This window comes from Zonotrichia leucophrys, chromosome 7, assembly GCF_028769735.1.
Source record: "Zonotrichia leucophrys gambelii isolate GWCS_2022_RI chromosome 7, RI_Zleu_2.0, whole genome shotgun sequence".
NCBI lineage: Eukaryota > Metazoa > Chordata > Aves > Passeriformes > Passerellidae > Zonotrichia > Zonotrichia leucophrys.
The window spans coordinates 16,588,411-16,606,440 of record NC_088177.1 but is presented as its reverse complement, the minus strand read 5'-3'; the positions used below and the strand labels follow the sequence as shown (position 1 = coordinate 16,606,440).

At 37.9% G+C, this 18,030-nt stretch overlaps 1 long non-coding RNA gene across 2 annotated transcripts; it reads left to right on the top strand.

Moving 5' to 3' along the window:
- The first annotated feature begins 424 nt into the window (after positions 1-424).
- On the top strand, positions 425-9,570 carry LOC135450330 (uncharacterized). Of its 2 annotated transcripts, XR_010441031.1 has the most exons (4): positions 449-621; positions 5,401-5,432; positions 6,523-6,634; positions 8,692-9,570. It is a non-coding gene; the product is annotated as an uncharacterized LOC135450330 (long non-coding RNA). The 2 variants fall into 2 exon arrangements; XR_010441030.1 differs by lacking the exon at positions 5,401-5,432 and having other exon boundaries at positions 425-621.
- Positions 9,571-18,030: the final 8,460 nt, after the last annotated feature.

Here is an 18,030-nt window from a genome sequence, read left to right as displayed (position 1 = left end):
TCGTGTGTTATTCCTAGAATATTCTTGAGACAATATCTTTGAGATTAAGTTTTTCTTGCAGCCTGGCTCCATCACCCCAGGACATGCCCAGCAGGTGAGGTAGGTTTTCTCACTGCCTCCTATCCAGGACAGCAGAGATGCTGCTCCTGCCTGTGGCATACCATGTAGGGAGATGTGTAACATGAAATAATGCAGTAAGATATAGCAGCAACAGCAATTATTCCAAGGAAGGGCCTTTCCTTCTAGATCATTGTAGGGGGATAGAATATAAGGAAATAAAGATAGTGTAGAAAATAATCTTACCCCTAAGGAGCTTCAGCTGGGCCAATTATCAAAGATTAGGAACAGGCCTGACTTTAATAGGCCACAGCTGAAAGCAATGAGAAGAAGAGAGCTATAAAAGAGTGGGGTGGCTGGGTGAGAAGGGAATGGGAGTCTGCTGGTCACTCTGTGAAGAGGAAAGACTCAGTGCTCTGAGAGCTGCCCATGAGAAAACACCAAGAAGATATGATATGTTTGGTATTGGAGACAACAGTATGGACCCCCTGCAATAAGTTGACAACAGATCATGCTCTGTGTGTGGTGAATGACTGTGTACTTACAAACTGTGTTTACTCAAAGGTGAGAGGAAGTACCGTACATACTGAGGAACATGTGAATTTTTCTCCCTTGTTTTGTAAGACACTATAATTCCTTAACTTGGCTTTGCAATTAGGAAAATGGAAATTGAGGATTGCTGTCTCTGTCAGCTGGAATATTTCAAAATTTTGGTGAAAGCCCATATAATGTATCTTCCTGAGTTCAGGGTTGCCTGTTCATTTCTCCTCAGAGTCCCTACTGATGTTCAGCAGCGTCACTGCTAAATGGCAGCAGGCTGTGCACTGGCCTGTGAACACTTAGCAGGGCAGCCTGTTTGCAACTGTGGATATACCTCCACACTCCACAGTGGGGAAACAAAGTCCCAGTTAACAGGGAATGAGCACATTTATTTTTATGGTGTAATGAAGCTCTGCTGATATCTTTAAGGTGTGCCTGCTTCACACTAGGCCTGCACCAAAAAGCCTTTTTCAAAAAGTGAGGGTAGAGGCTTCATTTAGAGGGAGGTGTATATAAAGACATTTCCATGTAAACATGAACCTATGGCCAAGTTAAATATCAAATAGATACATTTTGAGTTTGCTGAGCACTCCAGGAAGAAGACAAATGATGATGATGTTCTTGAGGTTACAGGATTGAATTATGGGCACACAAGCATTGACACAGACATTGCCAAGGCTGTTTCACAGTCAGCTTTGTGACAGTCTGTAGGATAACCTGAGAGTGGGAAAATACTGCCTGGAGTATTTAGGATATTTACCTTTTCCTTAACTTCTCACCTCAGGCTGCAAGACAAACACACCCTGGTGCACAAACTGCTGCCATTCCTCAGGCATACCCTGAATGTCTGTGTGGATGGTTACCTACAGAAAAGCTGTATGTCTTGAGGTTTTCTATCTTATTGTGGCTCATCTGGGTAAATCTAACACAAAAGCTGCCTTAGAGCGGGATGCTCAGCAGCAGAGGGATTGTGGTCTCAGTGTGACCCAATAGACAGGCAGCAATTGGAAGCAGCCAGGGGAAACAAGTGTGAGCTGAAGGCCCCAATGAACCTTTGTCTCCTCACAAATTTCTTTTTGTGTCATGGTCAAAAAAATTATGAGAATTAAATAAGAACAACTGGTGCTGAGTGCTAGCTAACACCAAATGGAAGTGTTCTTTTAATAGGTGGAACTCAAAAAGCTCTGTCCAGAAAGGAAATGACCCAGTGCTCTGAATGGTCTGAAATACTCTGTTCAAATGGTAATTTCCTGGTGCTGATTGATAAATGTATTCCTTTTTGCCAAAAAGGTGTCTGGGACAAAAGCAGATCTGGGACCTGGCCTGTGGCAGCCTTCTTGCCAAATGCTCTTTGTAATTTCCCAACTTCAAAACCTGTGTTTGGTACAAGATTCCTAAAGCTCAGCTGAGAGCTGTCCTGACAGTGCTGTGATCACGAATCCAGACTGACAAAGCAGCAAGGATACATTAATGATTAAAATTGCATATCTTAATTTGAACCTGAGGAAGTAATTTTTGAACTTTATTGGAACTGTTTTCCTCCTTCCTACCCAAACCATTTTAGGATAGCCTATTCCCTAACACCCCACTCAGTCTGCGTTGCTGCTGGATCCCCTTTGAGACTTGTGAGGCTGCAGCAGGGATGGGGAGAGATGCTCTGTTACCTGTCCTAATGAATGTGAAGATTATGGAATGATAGAAGAAATAATGGTGTAGGGTTCCCTGATTTATAGTGAAGGATCTACTGCTGCCAATTTTACAATCTCTTACAGAATGTGAATGCTTTACTTTTAAGAATTTGTCTGAGAAATAAAACTAGAAGTTCTGTCGTAACAGTGGTAAGTTTCTACCCATAGTGTGTGGATTTTCCTGTATTTTTCCCTTAATAAATATCCTATTAAGTCAGATTAATGCTGATTTATTTTATTTCATTGAACCATTCACTTGACAGTTCATTAAACAGAATATTTTAAGAACTTCAGGGCATTTTAGAAATTCTCTAGTTTCAAAATAAGTGAATTTTTAAGAATCACAGATCAGAATTGACACTTTCAGATTGTGATTTAGAAGACTTTTGATCAGCACTTTCTTATCAAAGGTCAACCTTCTAGAGGTTTTTAAGAAAACACATCTGTCTAAATGCCAAAGAGAATTAAACCCACTAGGCTTCAAGAACCTCCTTTATTAGTTGCCTACCCATCAGTGAACTGCTGTAGGAATGGAGGCCATGATTGTGTTAATCTGCTATCAAATGGTGCAGTTTATTTTTCTCATAGTTGTCTGTGTAAAAAAGCTATGTCATAAAAACAAATATTCAGTTTGGGCAGCATTTTAGAGCTTTGTTTAATCTCTTTCTCATGGCCTAGTGATGCATCTTAAAATGAATTGCAATGAACAGAATACCAAAGGAAATGCTAAACTAGAATCTTTTAATAACTAAATTTTTAAAACTATTGAATTAAACATGGCAACATTTCTTTCTTAGCTGAATTAATGTTCATTCATGCAGAAAATTTTGAATGTAACATTATTTAAGCAATTTAAAAGTGAATTAGAGATTCATCCATTGTATCAGGTATCTGACTTCAGGCTAACATTTTAATCTCAATCATTGTTACAGTGTTTGCCATTCAAAAACTCTGAGAGATAACAATGAAGGTTAATTCATGCAGAACAGAGACTCAGGTCCTTGTGGATAAGTATGGTTGGCTATCAGGGAACTGCAAAATATGCTAATAAATTATTGTTTACCTTAGCACGTTAGGCAAGTTACACTTGTTTGGGTAATTGTTTTTAGGTTTTGCATTTCGGATTTATTTTTTTGTTTTATGTTGTTTTCATAGCTGCTCCACTGACCATAGAAGGACTTAATTTTTTTTCTGTGTTGCAAAAAACCCACACATTTTATTAGAACATTTTGTAAATATTCTTACAACAGCAGATTGACAAACTTTTCCAGGGAGATTTGATTTAAAGAACAAATAGCTGTCACTCTTTAGCATTTTTCAATTTGCTAAGTTACTGTCCTTTTCTGATCTTTTCATCAGCAGACCTGGTTAAAAAGTGTAATTTCTTCATCTAAGCTACTCTTGAATTTTAACTAGGACCAGTGAACTCATAATCAGATTTATTAGATAATGTTCAGACATACTGAACCACACTGAGAAATACTCTTAGTAGGGTTCTGACTTGGTCAAAACCACCTTGCTGCTTGGAACAGGAAAACAAAAATTGTCCACGACATGATCCACTACATCAAACACGTGAGGAGTCTGTGATTAGGATATATGTATGAAATGGAATGGCAGAATATGCAGTATATAACCCTGCACTTGGAGGAAATCCCCACATCCATGGTGTGTGCTCCAACAGGTTGGAAGCAGAGGGCAAGAAACTGCTTCTGCCACCGGGAGCACTTTTCTTAGTTCCTACCACTGAGGGCAGCTGCTGCTTGTAACACACAGCTTAAATCTACATTGCAAACATTAATTCTGTAGCTATGGATATTTTAAAGTCAATCAGTGTAGTTTTGTTGGGTTTTTTGTATCTTGGCAATGTAGCATATTTCATAGCAGGTGTTCACTTCTCCCAGGTTTGCACTTATTTTAATACCTGTTCTAAATAAAAGAGTGCTTTTTTTGATGAGGCGAGAAAATAGTGTTGGTGTAAACCATACACTTAAATATCACCACATATTTATAATGATCTTTTCCTTTCTTTGCCTAATTTGGAAGCGAAATATTCCTTCCCTCATGGAAACACTGGTAAGCCTGTTTCTCTATGGTTCTTCTGTAATTCTCAACAAAAACTGGCTCTCCTAAGAACTAAATATAATGACTGGAGTTCTGCTTACTCTAATTAGATGACCATGTTAGGAAGCCAATTAGGCATCTCCTTTAGTCTAACTACAGGCAAATTTCATTGTATAATTGCATACTAATGCACAGCTAGGTATTTTCACCATGTTTTGTCAGATTCTGAACTTCCACATCCTATTTATAAAATGTCCAGGTGTACTGATCAGGATCTTTTTGTTTCCTCATGAGGGAGAAGGAGCAAGGATTGGTTATTAATCCACAAGGTGGGAAACAAACTGGATAGATAGCAGTGAAATTGGGAGATATTGCTTAGCAGGAAAACCAGTCTACAGCACTGTGAACTTCTTCAATTGATCTAATTAAGTCAGGCTGTATTAAGATGTGCAGTAATATTAAAAAAAAAAAAAACCAAAAACATGAAACCCAACATTTAATTGTGAAAGGGTTATAAATATGCAAAAAACCTTTCTTTTTTTTATTAATGAAAGGATTATTAGAAACTAGTTGATTGTCAGTGGGTGGGGAATTACACAGATGAGAAGCTACAGGGATGATTGATTGGTATCAGTAATTACATGGTCTGACTAAACACTTTCAGATTCCTGATGTTACTGTTTCTTGTATCCAAGTGATTTTATTCTAATTTCTGTGAACAAAAAAGGGAACAAAGCCAAATAATAAAGAAACAAATCCTCAAAACCTTCCCACAAAGGCTTAAGGTTTAATTTTTTTAAATGTTTGGCTCCAGATATAGAACACCTTTAATTACTGATTGCTCATAGTACATAGAACTGGCAAGAAGAAAGGTCATTGAAGTTTTCCTACTCTCTCTTGAGTGTTTCTCTATAATAGTCCTAACTTACAGCAGGGAATGTGAGTGGTTGTTCTTAATGTTTACTGTTCTGACCTTACTCAAAATTAGTTCTGCTTTTTATGTGGCTGGAAGTAGACTTACAAATGAAGATGCTGTGTCCTCTATTTTCAGCATTGGAGACGGCAGACAATCTGTTCCAGGAGGTGAGAGGATCAGTGTCACCTTTGTGATGGGGAAACTTTTTCCTTCTCCCACATTGTATTGGATAGGAACATAGGAAGGGGATTTACAACCACTAAAACCAGAACAAGCTCTGTCACTCATTGAGGTAGGCAGTATCAGTTCATATCCAGAATGCAGGAAAGCTGCTGGGCCAAAGAGGCAGAAACCAGCAGCAGTTACTGGCAGCTTCAGTTGTTATTTAATGATGAAGTATAAATAGAAATATTTTAGAGGACCCCTAAATCATGTGGTTAGACAATGGCAGCAATGAAACTGAGGTGTCTTTGGAGCAGTTACTTAAAACATAAAATATATCTAATATAGAAACTGAATGGAATTTTTTCCTTTGTTAACCTAGATATTCCAGTAAATTATTAACTTGCATGGGAGTTGGGAATCAGCACATGGACATATAATGTGAATACACTATGCAAATAGCCAAGTCTGGCCATTGAACTCAAAAGTAATTTGAACAAATAAGTCCAAATTGACTCAGAAAATACTAAATTAAGAAAAAAAAACCTTAGAAGTAAAGAAGATTTAAAATTAACTGGCTCAGGAGGAAAGCAAAGGGAGAAAGAAATAGAGAAAGAAAGAGAAAGAAACTAGATTTACTGACTGTCTGGAGAAGAGATAGGGCAATGTTGGCTGACACTATCAATTTCATACCATAAATTACATTTTCTTAGATGGACTAGTGGGGAATGCAAATGGTTTTGTGTCTTGTAGTATCTAAAAACAAGTTGTATATTAGGTACTCAGCACTGGCATTGAATTGTATTCCTTTTGAAGCTCTCCACCTCTACTCTGCTGAACAATATTTATTGCTATCATAGGCCTTTAGAAGTTAAGATGTATTTCAAAACAAAATTATTACTTGCTCTTGGATTTTGGATGGAGGTTTTTATTGTTTAAAAAAAAAATAGATGAGTATCTGCTATCAGACTTTCCAGGGTTATTGAGAAAGGCTTACTTTCCTATCAATTTGAATCTTAAGCATCTACCATGAATTTAAACTGGTTCTTAAAGAAGATTAAATTCATTTTTATTGCAAATATGGTTCTTTTCCAGCACCTTTGGGAGAAAAAAGGCAGATGAAAAAGAGAACACGATGTGAGCTCTGAAAAGATGAGAGGCACACGAAAAATGTGAACTGCTGAATTTACTGTCTAGCTATAATGAGGTATTGCTTAACAATTAAGTTAAATTATGCAGCTGTTTCCTAGTATATTGTGCTAATGCATCTGAGAAATTACAATTTTCTGATTGAAGAACGATATATGGAGGAAACTGTAGCATTCCCCATTCCTGCAACAATTCATTTCATGATTAAAAAAGGAAGCCAGTATTTTGCAGCTGTCAGGAATAGGCAATAAAGGATGACAATCCAAGGGGGCCTGTTAGTCAGTGACACAATAAAATGATCCCAGAGAAAAACTGCAGAAGGAAATAAGCTACCCTTGGAAGGGTGGCAAGGACTCCCAGGCACAGCTCCTGGGTGTCTGTGCTGAAGTGGCTGCAGAGCCCAGACTGGCAAAAACAGCTTGGAATATTTCAAAGAGATAATGCCACACATGATACTTCAAAGAGAAGTGCTCCAAAATTTCAGCAAACTCTTTACTCAATGCTTTAAAGCAAAAATTGCACATCAGGGGTGTGCATCAGCTTTTTTTTTTTTTAAGACAAAAAAAAAACCCTAACCCAAACTTTACTAATCAGTAAATATAAATTATCTTTACAAGTTAAAAAATAAATTTACTTGAATGAGGATTAAGTGAAAATTGAAGATTTGTTAATCCAAATAATATTGAAAACATAAACCCAAGGAAGTACACTGGTGTTCCAAATTTTGCATGTGGAATGGGCTCATGGGAAAAATAGCTACATAAAGCAGAGAAGAAATTAGGTATGTTAATTGGAGCAGGTGGCTTAGATTCTATTATTTCATTTTTGACCAGCTTGAATTCTTGAGACTATTTAAAATTCCAGACTAACTAATTCATAGATAAATCTGTATTACTCATTGTTTAAACTTATTTATGCAAAAAAATCACAAACCCAAAAAATCTAGATGAAAACACATAATAGCTCTTGAGTAAAAATGAAAGCTTTTCAGTTAACATCTATACTTCAGATCATTCTTTTATTCTGATCATCCGTTTTGCATGATTCTTTTGTTTTAGTCAGCATTTCCTTTTTAAAAAGGTTGAATTGGGGACAATACAATTTTATTTCACATTTTATGAGTCTGAATAACATGAAATGAGGTTGTGCCATGCTTCATGACCATGAATATTTAAATATTTTCCATAAATAAAGTTACTTATTTTTGTTTTATTCTTGTGAAAAAGCACTGCCTGGAAATGATAATGAGGAAGCCTAAGAAAATACTATTTGGAATAATTCTTGCTTTCGTCTTTACCAATTCTTCCACATGGGCAAAGCAGATTTGGCCTTTTAATTTTCTTGAGTGACCTAATTCTCTAAGCTTCTACTTTACTCACTTTTTACGTTGAGTTACATTATTATACATGAGAAAAAAATAGTTCATGATCAAGTGAATTTTGAAGTGTTTTTTTCCATCTTTTTCACTATTTATCTAGTTTGTGTTTATGAGGGTGAGACTGATGGCACCTTGCTGAGGCAATGCCTGAACAAGATACCTTTTGTCTGATGGGAACTTATTCCAATTGGGAAAAAATCCTCTGAAATATTCCATGTCCCTTTGGAGCCACTGTGAACAGCTGACCCCTCTCCAGAGGTTTCAGGTGGTCCCTTTGTCCCTGCAAGCTGAGAAGCAACAATCTACATGGTAGGTAGAGGATTGTAGATTTACCTTGAGCACCTGAGCTATGACACAGTGTAAAGCATTTCTCTTGCATGTCTCTGCGTGCTTGGTACATTTTTGAGCTGCCTTTGCTTCTATGCACTTTTTCATGAGCCCACCAGCCAGCTTTGTTCTTTTGTTCATGCCACTTGTGCCTGCTGCAGAGATGGAAGAGGCTTGGGCTTTGTAAGAGCATGCACTTGGTAAAGAGTGAAGAGCTGAGATGGAATATACTAAAATAAAGCCAAGTATTACTGCTCTTAGGTGTAGTATGTGGAATTGGAAAAAAAAAATCAGAATGGAAAAATATCAGCTATTACTACAGGAGCAAACCAGGGAAATGTTAAATTAGTCTGCAATTCTGAAGTAACTTTTCTAGTCAGTTGTTTTCCTTTCTCTCTTCTACTAAACAGGAAATCTGGAGCCAGTTTGGTGAGGATATCCCAAGTATGAAAATGCCAAGCTGGACAAGGAAATAACTACTGCCCCTGCTGCCACAGCTCTTATGCTTCCAGTGACAGTATTTACTTTGTGTTACATGTTTGTTTCAGAGCAGTGTTTGGACCCTTGGCTGTAAACACTCACATCTTTTGCTGCTTGTCTGCTATAGAAATGTCTATTGTCTGTGAGGGTGGCACCTCTGTGAAGCCAGGTCTTCCAAACAATGAAGTTGAATAAAATTAATTATTCCATGAGATGCACTTGCCTGTAGGAAGTGATGAGAAGAAGTGTCACCACTGCATTGAACCATGTGAGAACGATATAGATGTCACACATGGTTTTTCTTGTATAAATGTACCTTTTTATTTAAACACCTGAGCAGATAGAAATGGCTATAGCATTTTCATGACCAGGTTCCAAATGTAATGCAGTATGAGTGTTGATATTATAAAAAGCATAAATAAAGGAAATTTATGTGCTAAGTTCAATTCTGAGTCTTATAAATATTGCAATATTTTGCTAATTACTTCTGTTGTGGCCATATAATAACCACATAAAATTTATGCTTCTCTAAATGTGAGGTTACCAGAAAAGCTGTCACAGAGTCTTAACTAGTGTCATAAATATTCCATTGTAATATATACAATAAGAGATCTTTCACTGCCTCTCCCCTGAAGGTATATTATTCAATTTTCAGAGTTATAGCACAGTGATAAATTAGAGCTTAATGTTGTTGTGCCACTAAGCCAGCCAAGACTTCTTATAAACCACTGTCCAAATGTTAAAAATACAGAAAGCAGTCGCACTGGTGTGATATTGACTCTTTTTTTTCTTGCATTACCTTGGTTGTTTCTCTTTTTTCCAACAGACCAATAAAAGTTTTTATACTTATTACAATTTTTCAGAGTAGATCATCTGAGTCTCTCAAGCAGTGCTTGTGAAAATTACCTGTGCCTTAGGCTCAGTTTTACAGTGAGCACAATATTCTAGGGAAACTCACAATACAAACCTGCTCTTTGACCCAGTGTGGTGTACAAGTGATGTTGTGCCATAAATCAGGAGACACGTCTCTGGAAACAGCTTTCATTTTAAGTGAAGTAGGCAAAGCATTAACCTGAGAAGCACTGATGACAATAACCAGGATAAAAGTCAGTATTAACAAGCAAACTCTAGCAGAAAGGGATGGGTAGACACTTCAGACTTTTATTATTTACCTATATGCATAAAAGTAGACCAAATTCAGCCTTTTTTTCTTTTTGAGGGACTAATTAATTTTATTAGAGAGTAAGTAAATTCAGCTGTGAATCCTAGAGAATCTAATGACTTCCAGAGATTCAGAATGAATTCAGCAATAAAAGCTAATTAGAAGGGAAATGGATGCCTAAAGTATCCCTGGTGTGCATAAAGAAAGAGTATAAAGACCATTAATTGAAATTAAAATTTAACAGTAGCCTAATGCTGCATGACATAAAATTCCATCTGTTGTGCAGAGCCACTAAACAAAGATACATGGGGAATAGTGCTGGAGTCTCAGCTCTGCAGCCAGTCAATGAAAGTATTTTAATGTCAGATCACTCCACACAGTGAGAAGTCTGATATTCAGAGGAGTCAGTTTAGGGCATGATAATTTCTGTAGCTGCTGAATTAGAGAGAAAAAACTAGAAGTGATGCTGCATTAGTGAGATGTTCTACTTTTTAATGAAGTAAGTGGGGGTTCTTCTTCCTTTTTTTTTTATCCTTACAAGTGCAGAGCATGTATCCATGCATTTTAGTACATATAGGCTGTAAAATCTTTGTCCGAACCATTTCTTAGAAGTCGGAATAGAGTCACTGTCCTTTCTCATCTGAAATGTCATGGAAGTTTCTGCAGAGCACGTGTAGGGGAGTAACTGAGAGCTTTGAATAGGTTCTCCTAAATGTCCAACTTCTTGTGCTGACCACAAACTGTCTGGGAATGTCTTTTTTGTTGTTTGTTTTTTTACAGTAGTTGCTGTAACGACTTTCAGTGCACACATCTCTGGCATGAATTCCCCTGAAACAGTTTTCAAAACATGTCCTGATCTATTGCTGAAAGGTGGTTACATTGTACTTGCATTTCCATATTAGATGAACACAGCTGTAATCATTCCAATAACTCCATGACTAGATACATGCATCAACCAAAAGGAGTCTTGTTTCTTAAATGACATAAAAATTATAAATCTAGAGGATTTATAACTACTGAGAAATTTCCAGCACAATGATTTTACTTTCAGGCTTACATGTTGGCCTGCAAAGCAGCCTTTCTGCAAGTGAGTCTAACAAAGTGATTGTATGATTCTTAGCACAACATGACTGTGGACTGTGATTGTTATGTGAATATTGTGCATGCTGAATAGGCCATAATGTCAAATAAGATGCTATCTGAAATTCATAGGGTACATTTTCTGAATGGCCACATGTGCATTTGTAATTCAGCACTTTCATTCTGGACATCCCTCAGTGCAGAGTTAACAGCTACCACAGAACACACACAGTGAAAGAAAATAAGAGGTTGCATGGAGAGTCACCATCATGTTGTGTGGATTGAAAGGAAAAAAGGCCCTTTATACAAAAAAAGTTATCTAAGCAGAGATCAAAACAAAGGTTGTCTGCAATAGAAAATTCTGTGAGTTAGCATGAAGGGGAAAAACTACAACCAAAGATAAAAACAAATTCATATTCAGCAGTTTTAGAGGTACTTAGCTGAAGGTAATTAAGCACTGGTTGAAGCAGCAGCAAAATAAAAGGGGATGACCTTTTTTGTGGTCTGAGACCAAGGTCCACTGCTGTTTTGGACAGTTCTTTTAATCATTTAGAATACATAAAATATAAGTGTAAACAGGTTGCTAATGAGGATTTGCAAACTTCTAACTTGGATTTGCAAATTTACCTAAAAGAAGAACACGAAAGTTTTCAGAGTAGAAAAAATTACAGATTTAACCATGCACATTTCTTGAAGGAGCCAGCAGTTAATCCAACAGTAATGACAAACAATGATATTAAAATAGAAAGAAACAACAGGTGTATCAAGCCTTGGCCAGGTTGGCAGCCACTCTCCATGCCAGGCAAAACCAGGTAATTCAGCTGCAGGATATTCTGTGAGTTACAGAGAGATCACCTGGCAGATGGGGCAGCCAAGGCAGGGGGTGGGAGAGAATTGCCTGCCCTGCATCTCCCTGCTCCCTCCCTCTCAGACCACTCTGTGCACTTGGCTCTAGCTCGCCCATCAGCCTGTTCCCTTCCTCTCATTGCTCCTGCCCTGGGTGTTTGGGAGCTGCTTAGTACTACAATGGCTTTACAGTTAATTTGTTAATTAGAAATGGTGCATTTCTCAGGTCACTCTACACACATCTTTCACTAAGCTTCTCTGTAAGAACAATTCTCTGAATGGGCAGCTATTTCCAATTTTTCCTTAAGTTCTTGTCATTGCAGCCCTTAGACTTGGTATTTGCTGGAATATTTATCTAATTTTTGCTCTTTTGATATCAATGTTTGGTTCAAAGTAACTGTCACAGTGTTTGTCCTATTCCCAAAACATCAGTTTGGGATGAAAGAGATAAGTGGCTGGGTATTTATTTGCAGCAGCAAAATTAGGTTCCACACAAGCTTTCCTGACTTTTCAAATTGTGTTTAGGCAGTTCAGTGCATCTATATGAAACCTGTCAGACTGTGCTAAACCAAATCTCTTTAATTCTTCTCCCAGTAGTAATCTTCATCTGTAATTAATTGTAAGGTGCATGTATAAATAATATTGCCCATTAGTGAGATATCTGACAGCTTCCATATGCAAATGTCCCTCTCTTTCAGCCTAGGTGTAATCACAATGTACATAGTATTTATAAACATATGGCAGATCATTTTATAGAATTCATTTCAGTACTGCAGGATACTTGGGAAAAATATTGTAAAAGCCATCTGCATGCCAGATAATGAGGGGTGTGACAGGCAGGCTGCTAACTGTGAAAATCCTCATATCTGCTGCATTGTTATTGCACTTGTCCTTTCTTATCATGCAATGACAAAATATGAAATTGTTACCCTTTCCTAGAGCTTCAGCTTTTGAACCCCAGACATTATCAACATAAAATGGACATGTAGGTAGAGTTAATAAAGTTTCTTTACCCATTTACTTTGCTTTTTAAAACACATTGATAGATTTAGGTACTTACAAAAGTTAAAGAAAAATGAGATACTGCTTTAAAATTTGACAGCAAGATAGTTAACATCAGTCTGTCATTTCTCCACAAGATTAATTTGCATGATGGAAGTATTTTCTATGCTATTATCCAGAAGCAGAACTGCAAAAAGAATACCAATTTCCATATATTTTTTCCCAAATATCTTGTATAAAACCACAATGTATTGAGACATAGAAAGCTTAATTGTCCAACTGCAAATAAATCCTTAAGAATGAACATGAGTAGCTTTTTTTCACCTCAAAAAAGTTGTAAACATGGTCTGCACATGCTTCTTGAGATGTTGCAAAATTTGTGCCTATGGTAATATCAACAACAGTCTTGTTTATAAAATAATTTTATCTTTAAAATGTTTGTTGGATATTTTTAGATATTTGTTCAATTTAAGTGTCACATATAGAATGATGTTTCCATTTTTGAGCTCATGGGTCAAACCCACCATTTTCAAATCAAGTTTTTTTTCCTTTTTTATATACATTGTCCTGGTGAGAGAGCACTGTTGTCAGTGGCTGTAGAATGAAAACAATGAGATATTTCACAAAAAAACTTCAAATATCCAAAGCACCAGGGAGAGTTAGTTAACATGTTTTTCCCCCAGAAGATGAAGTCTTTATGAAAAGGCAATCAACTAGGCTGTTCCGAAGATTTATTCCAAACAAAATCTCCCTTTTTAAATTTATTTTCTCCAGCTAAATCTACGGCTAAATTTGGTATACTCCTAAAGAGATTTAGATTTTATGCCCATGTTTTAAGGCAATTGAGAGACCCATGGTTTATTATTTTTAATGTTCTTTCCTGAAGCAATTGTGTTTGACTGTTCTTCCAGGAATCAATTTTCAGGGATACACAGTCAACTCACTTTTATTGCAACCCATTTCAGCCATTAAGCAGCATAATTTCAGCTACCATGGAAATGTTGATTAAATCTACTGGTTTTATTTTGACATTTCAGCTGCGCCTTGACAACTAATTGCTAGTTTGGTTAGGCGTCAAAGGGGCATTGAATATTTGGAGTAAAAAATGGAGCGAGACTGCGCATTGGAAAATCATGGATGGCACTCACCCGCCCTTGGGGCTTGAGACATCAACATCTTTGGTTTCTTCATCCTCTGAGCATGGTGGTGGCCAGTGTGAGCTGGAGAAACACTCTGATTGATGGAAATGTTAATAACACCAGTTATTAACCAGTTTACCAGCAGCTTCTGTCAAACGAGGGTTGGGCTGAGGGGCTGCGTGTTAGTGTGGAGAAAGGGAGGGAGAGGCAACCTCCCGCCTTCTGTGGGCACCTTGGAAAATGGTTTGTGTGGAATTGCCCAATGCCACTTGTTCAGATGAGTGCAAGGTTTATTTAAAAATAAAAGTGTGAATGTTACAGGTGGGATGGGAGTTCCCAGGTTGGCCTGTGCTATGGCCCTCATGGGGGCTGTGCGCTGAGGGGACGCAGCTGGGCCTGCCTAAGGGGCGTCAGCACTGCGGCTGCTCTGGCCACATCCACACTGCTCCAACCTCTTCCAGCCTGTTGCAGCTGGTTCGTACCAGTTCCAGCCAGCTCCAACCTGTTCCAGCTGGTTTCAACCAGTTGCAGCTGCCCCCAGAGCACAGCCAGCCCTCAGCCATGGCGCCCCAGGTGCACCGGTTTGAGTCCCACCCCTCAGGCCTGAGGAGAGCAGAGAAGCACCTGAGAGTGCCTGGTGGGGATAAATAGGGGAGGTTGCAGCATGGAGTCTGCCTGGGGTGGTGGAGCAGAGTCAGGAGCAGCTTTATCCCCAGGGAGCTGTGTCCTGTGGGGAGAAGGTGATGCTGGAGCGGAGTCAGGAGCAGCTTTATCCCCAGGGAGCTGTGTCCTGTGGGGAGAAGGTGATGCTGGAGCGGAGTCAGGAGCAGCTTTATCTCCAGGGAGCTGTGTCCTGTGGGGAGAAGGTGATGCTGGAGCAGAGCTCAAGGAGGAAGGAGCTGCAGGCAGGTACTGCTGGGCACTGGCCAGGGCAGGAGGGGAGCTGGGAATGAGGAGGGGGAGTAGAGCTTGGAGTAAAGGGGTGAGAAAGGCATTTGAAACTTTGTCGGTGATCCTTGCTCTTCAACTCTACCTTAATTGGCAAAACCAAAAAAACTAGTGGGTTTACTCAGGAGTCTTTGCCTTGGCTCTGCCAGCACCTTAGGTGGACAAATATGACTTGGGCATCTCTCACAGAAGGAGCTAATATTCCCCCTTGCGTGCAACAAATGTTTTTGAGGATTCTTTTCTTTAAGGATTCTTTTGTTTTCTTCCATTTCTCATAAGTTTTGAAGCAAGTTTTCTCTTATCCTTAAGAAGAAAAGACTCAAAGTCTGTGTACTGTGTCTCCCAGGTATTGCTGTGAAACTCTTTTACACTGCAGAAGTATTATTCTTATCACTTGAGGTGTTTTGGGTTTTCTTTTGTACTATTTGTAACTCCATGTAAATGGGATATAAAACTGGATTGGTAGTAGTTTCTCTGTTATTATATCATGATATCTTTGAAATACTCAGAAAAGGTTTTAACTTGACTTTATCTTTCACTATACTTGATGCAAGTGTGTTAGCCAATTGCAAGAAAACTGAGAAAAATGCAGATTTATCAAATAGTTCATGTTCCTCTAAATTTTTATCACTTCAGGACTAGAATGTAATTGTAATAGTATAATTCTGATATGTCTATTGCTTCATTGTTACTATAGTAAAGGATGAGGAGGCTGGAAGTTTGCTTGTTCATTGTGTTTGTTTTTTGTTTTTTTTCAATTTGCTTTAAGCTGGCCTCTTGAGAAGTTTGATTGTTTGCTTGGTGCCAAGGCAGCTGAATGTAGTTAAATTGCAGTTTATTGTTTGTTGGCTTCAGATGCTCTAGGTTGTTTTGTAAGAAGTCTCTGTTGATCAGTACTGGAGTATAAAAGTACTTAGTGTTGCATGTCACCATTTAGTTTCCTAAGTTAGTAAAATATATTGCTGGACTCTGTCCCACAGTCAGTGTTGAGGTCAAAACAGACGAGTGTCTTGAAAATGTATTCAGATAGCTGAAATTTTCTTTCATTCCTCTGACTGCTACTGCAAGTGCTTGACCTCATGTTTAATGCTGGCACCACTTTGTATCCACTCTTTATTTCAGTTGTATTGCCTAAGAAAATACTTTGCATTTTTGTGATGTTCCCTACTGATCTGGCCAAATAGTGAACAATCTCTAGTTAAACCTCACTGCCAGCAGAGATGGTAGAATCATTAAGGTTGGAAAATACCTGATAGATGGAGTCCAACTGTTAAGTGTGGCATAAATGATGTGTTACTTCTCCAAGGCTCTGTGAACTAGAGAAAAAAATATGAAGAAATAATGTAAAAAACCTGGTGTCTGGCCATAATTTAATTTTTCAAAGCATATTGTAAATACTTTATATATTTAACACAATTATATAGGCTTTTTAAAGCATGGAGGTGTTACTGATGGAATTTGTTTCTTTCTGCTGTGGGATTTTTGGCAAGCCCTATTGCAGGAGTTTCACTTGTCTGGATACATGGGATAAAAGGGGTGGTCTCTTAGCTGAACACAGCAAGCACAAATAAGTAAAAGCAAATATTTTGGTGGCCTTACAAATTATCTGGTGGAGAGGGCTGCTAACTTAAATCTCCTTCAGCCACTCTTTGAACCCTCCTGGCATGGTGCAGTCATGTTATTTGTATCATTAAATAATCTTGAGTGCTGTGTGGTATGCTCTTGTATTTAACACCCACTCATTTTTGAAATGGAACCTGCATATTACAGTGAAGTTGAAAGGCATACAGTCTGTTCTGAAACATGCAAATAACACCCTTTAGTGCTGAGAGGAATTAAGCACATATATCAAGAGGAGACTATGTCCTAAAGTCTCATCTGTCTAGCTGTTTTCTCTACAATAAATTGCATTTTATCCCAATCAGTGTTGTTATTTTTGCCAATAGGTATTCTGAAACTTGGTACTGTGAAAATTCAGGGCAGCAGGAATGAAAGCTCTTCTGCAGAGTGAAATTTTGAATTTCTAGAAGCCTCACAGATTTCTAAATAACACCATGTGGTAAAACTGTTCCTTGAGCCAATACATTTATGGATTAACTAAGTACTGTTTGCTGTGTTTATACATACAAACTCCCTTCAGAAATTTAATTTACAAAACATTACAGCCTAGCAAATATTATATGAAGATGTGTTGCCTGTCATTATTTTTACTTGAGTTGTAGATATATTTTCATTTTCTTGTCCCATTTGCTGTATGAGGCCTTTGACCACTTTGGGTGGTGATTTTTCTTCTCAAAATATCCTCAGTATGTTTACATCAAGGAGTAGAATTTAGATGATGGGAACCATTAGATTTAAAGCAATAACATAGCAGGTTTTGGTGTTTGTTTTTTTTTAAGACTGTGATAGCAAATATAGATACTGCTGCAGCACCACAGACCATATGTGCACAACAATTCCTTGCTGTGTATTTCTGGCCTTTAAATACAGCTCCAAGTTTCCTTTGATGTTAACTCTCAATGTTTGTTTCTGTTCAATTTCACCTGTCAGTTACCACGTTTACCTCTGACATGATGTCTGCTCTGGAATGAGCTTTCCATGAGGCACTGAAAACCCTTTTCTAGATGGCTTATATACTGTAAGAAAGACCCAGGTGTCTGAATTTTAAATATTTTCTAATATTCTGTGTCTTTCTGGCTTTTTCATTAAATACTTGGAGTAGTCCTAGGAAGCAATAACTTTTCTTGAAAGATAATGGCACAACTCTACCATTTATTCCTATATTTCACTGTCTTCTACCACTCATGCAGGGTTTCAGCCTTGCATCAGAGTATCTAATTTGTAATTTAATCCTCTGAATCAGGTAGTGAGGTGGGTGTAAAAAGCTTGGGCAGTATGTTGGTTTATATAAAATAAACCCAGGGCATCTCCTTGTTGGTTGAAAAACCCCTAAATGCTCACACTCATGCATACTCCCCCCTAAAAATACCAGACTCCCAACAGAAAACTCAGAAAATGTAATCTTTGTAAAGCAAAGCTGGAGGAACTCTTTTCTGACCCAGCCTCATCCTTTTTGTTAGTTTGGAGTAACT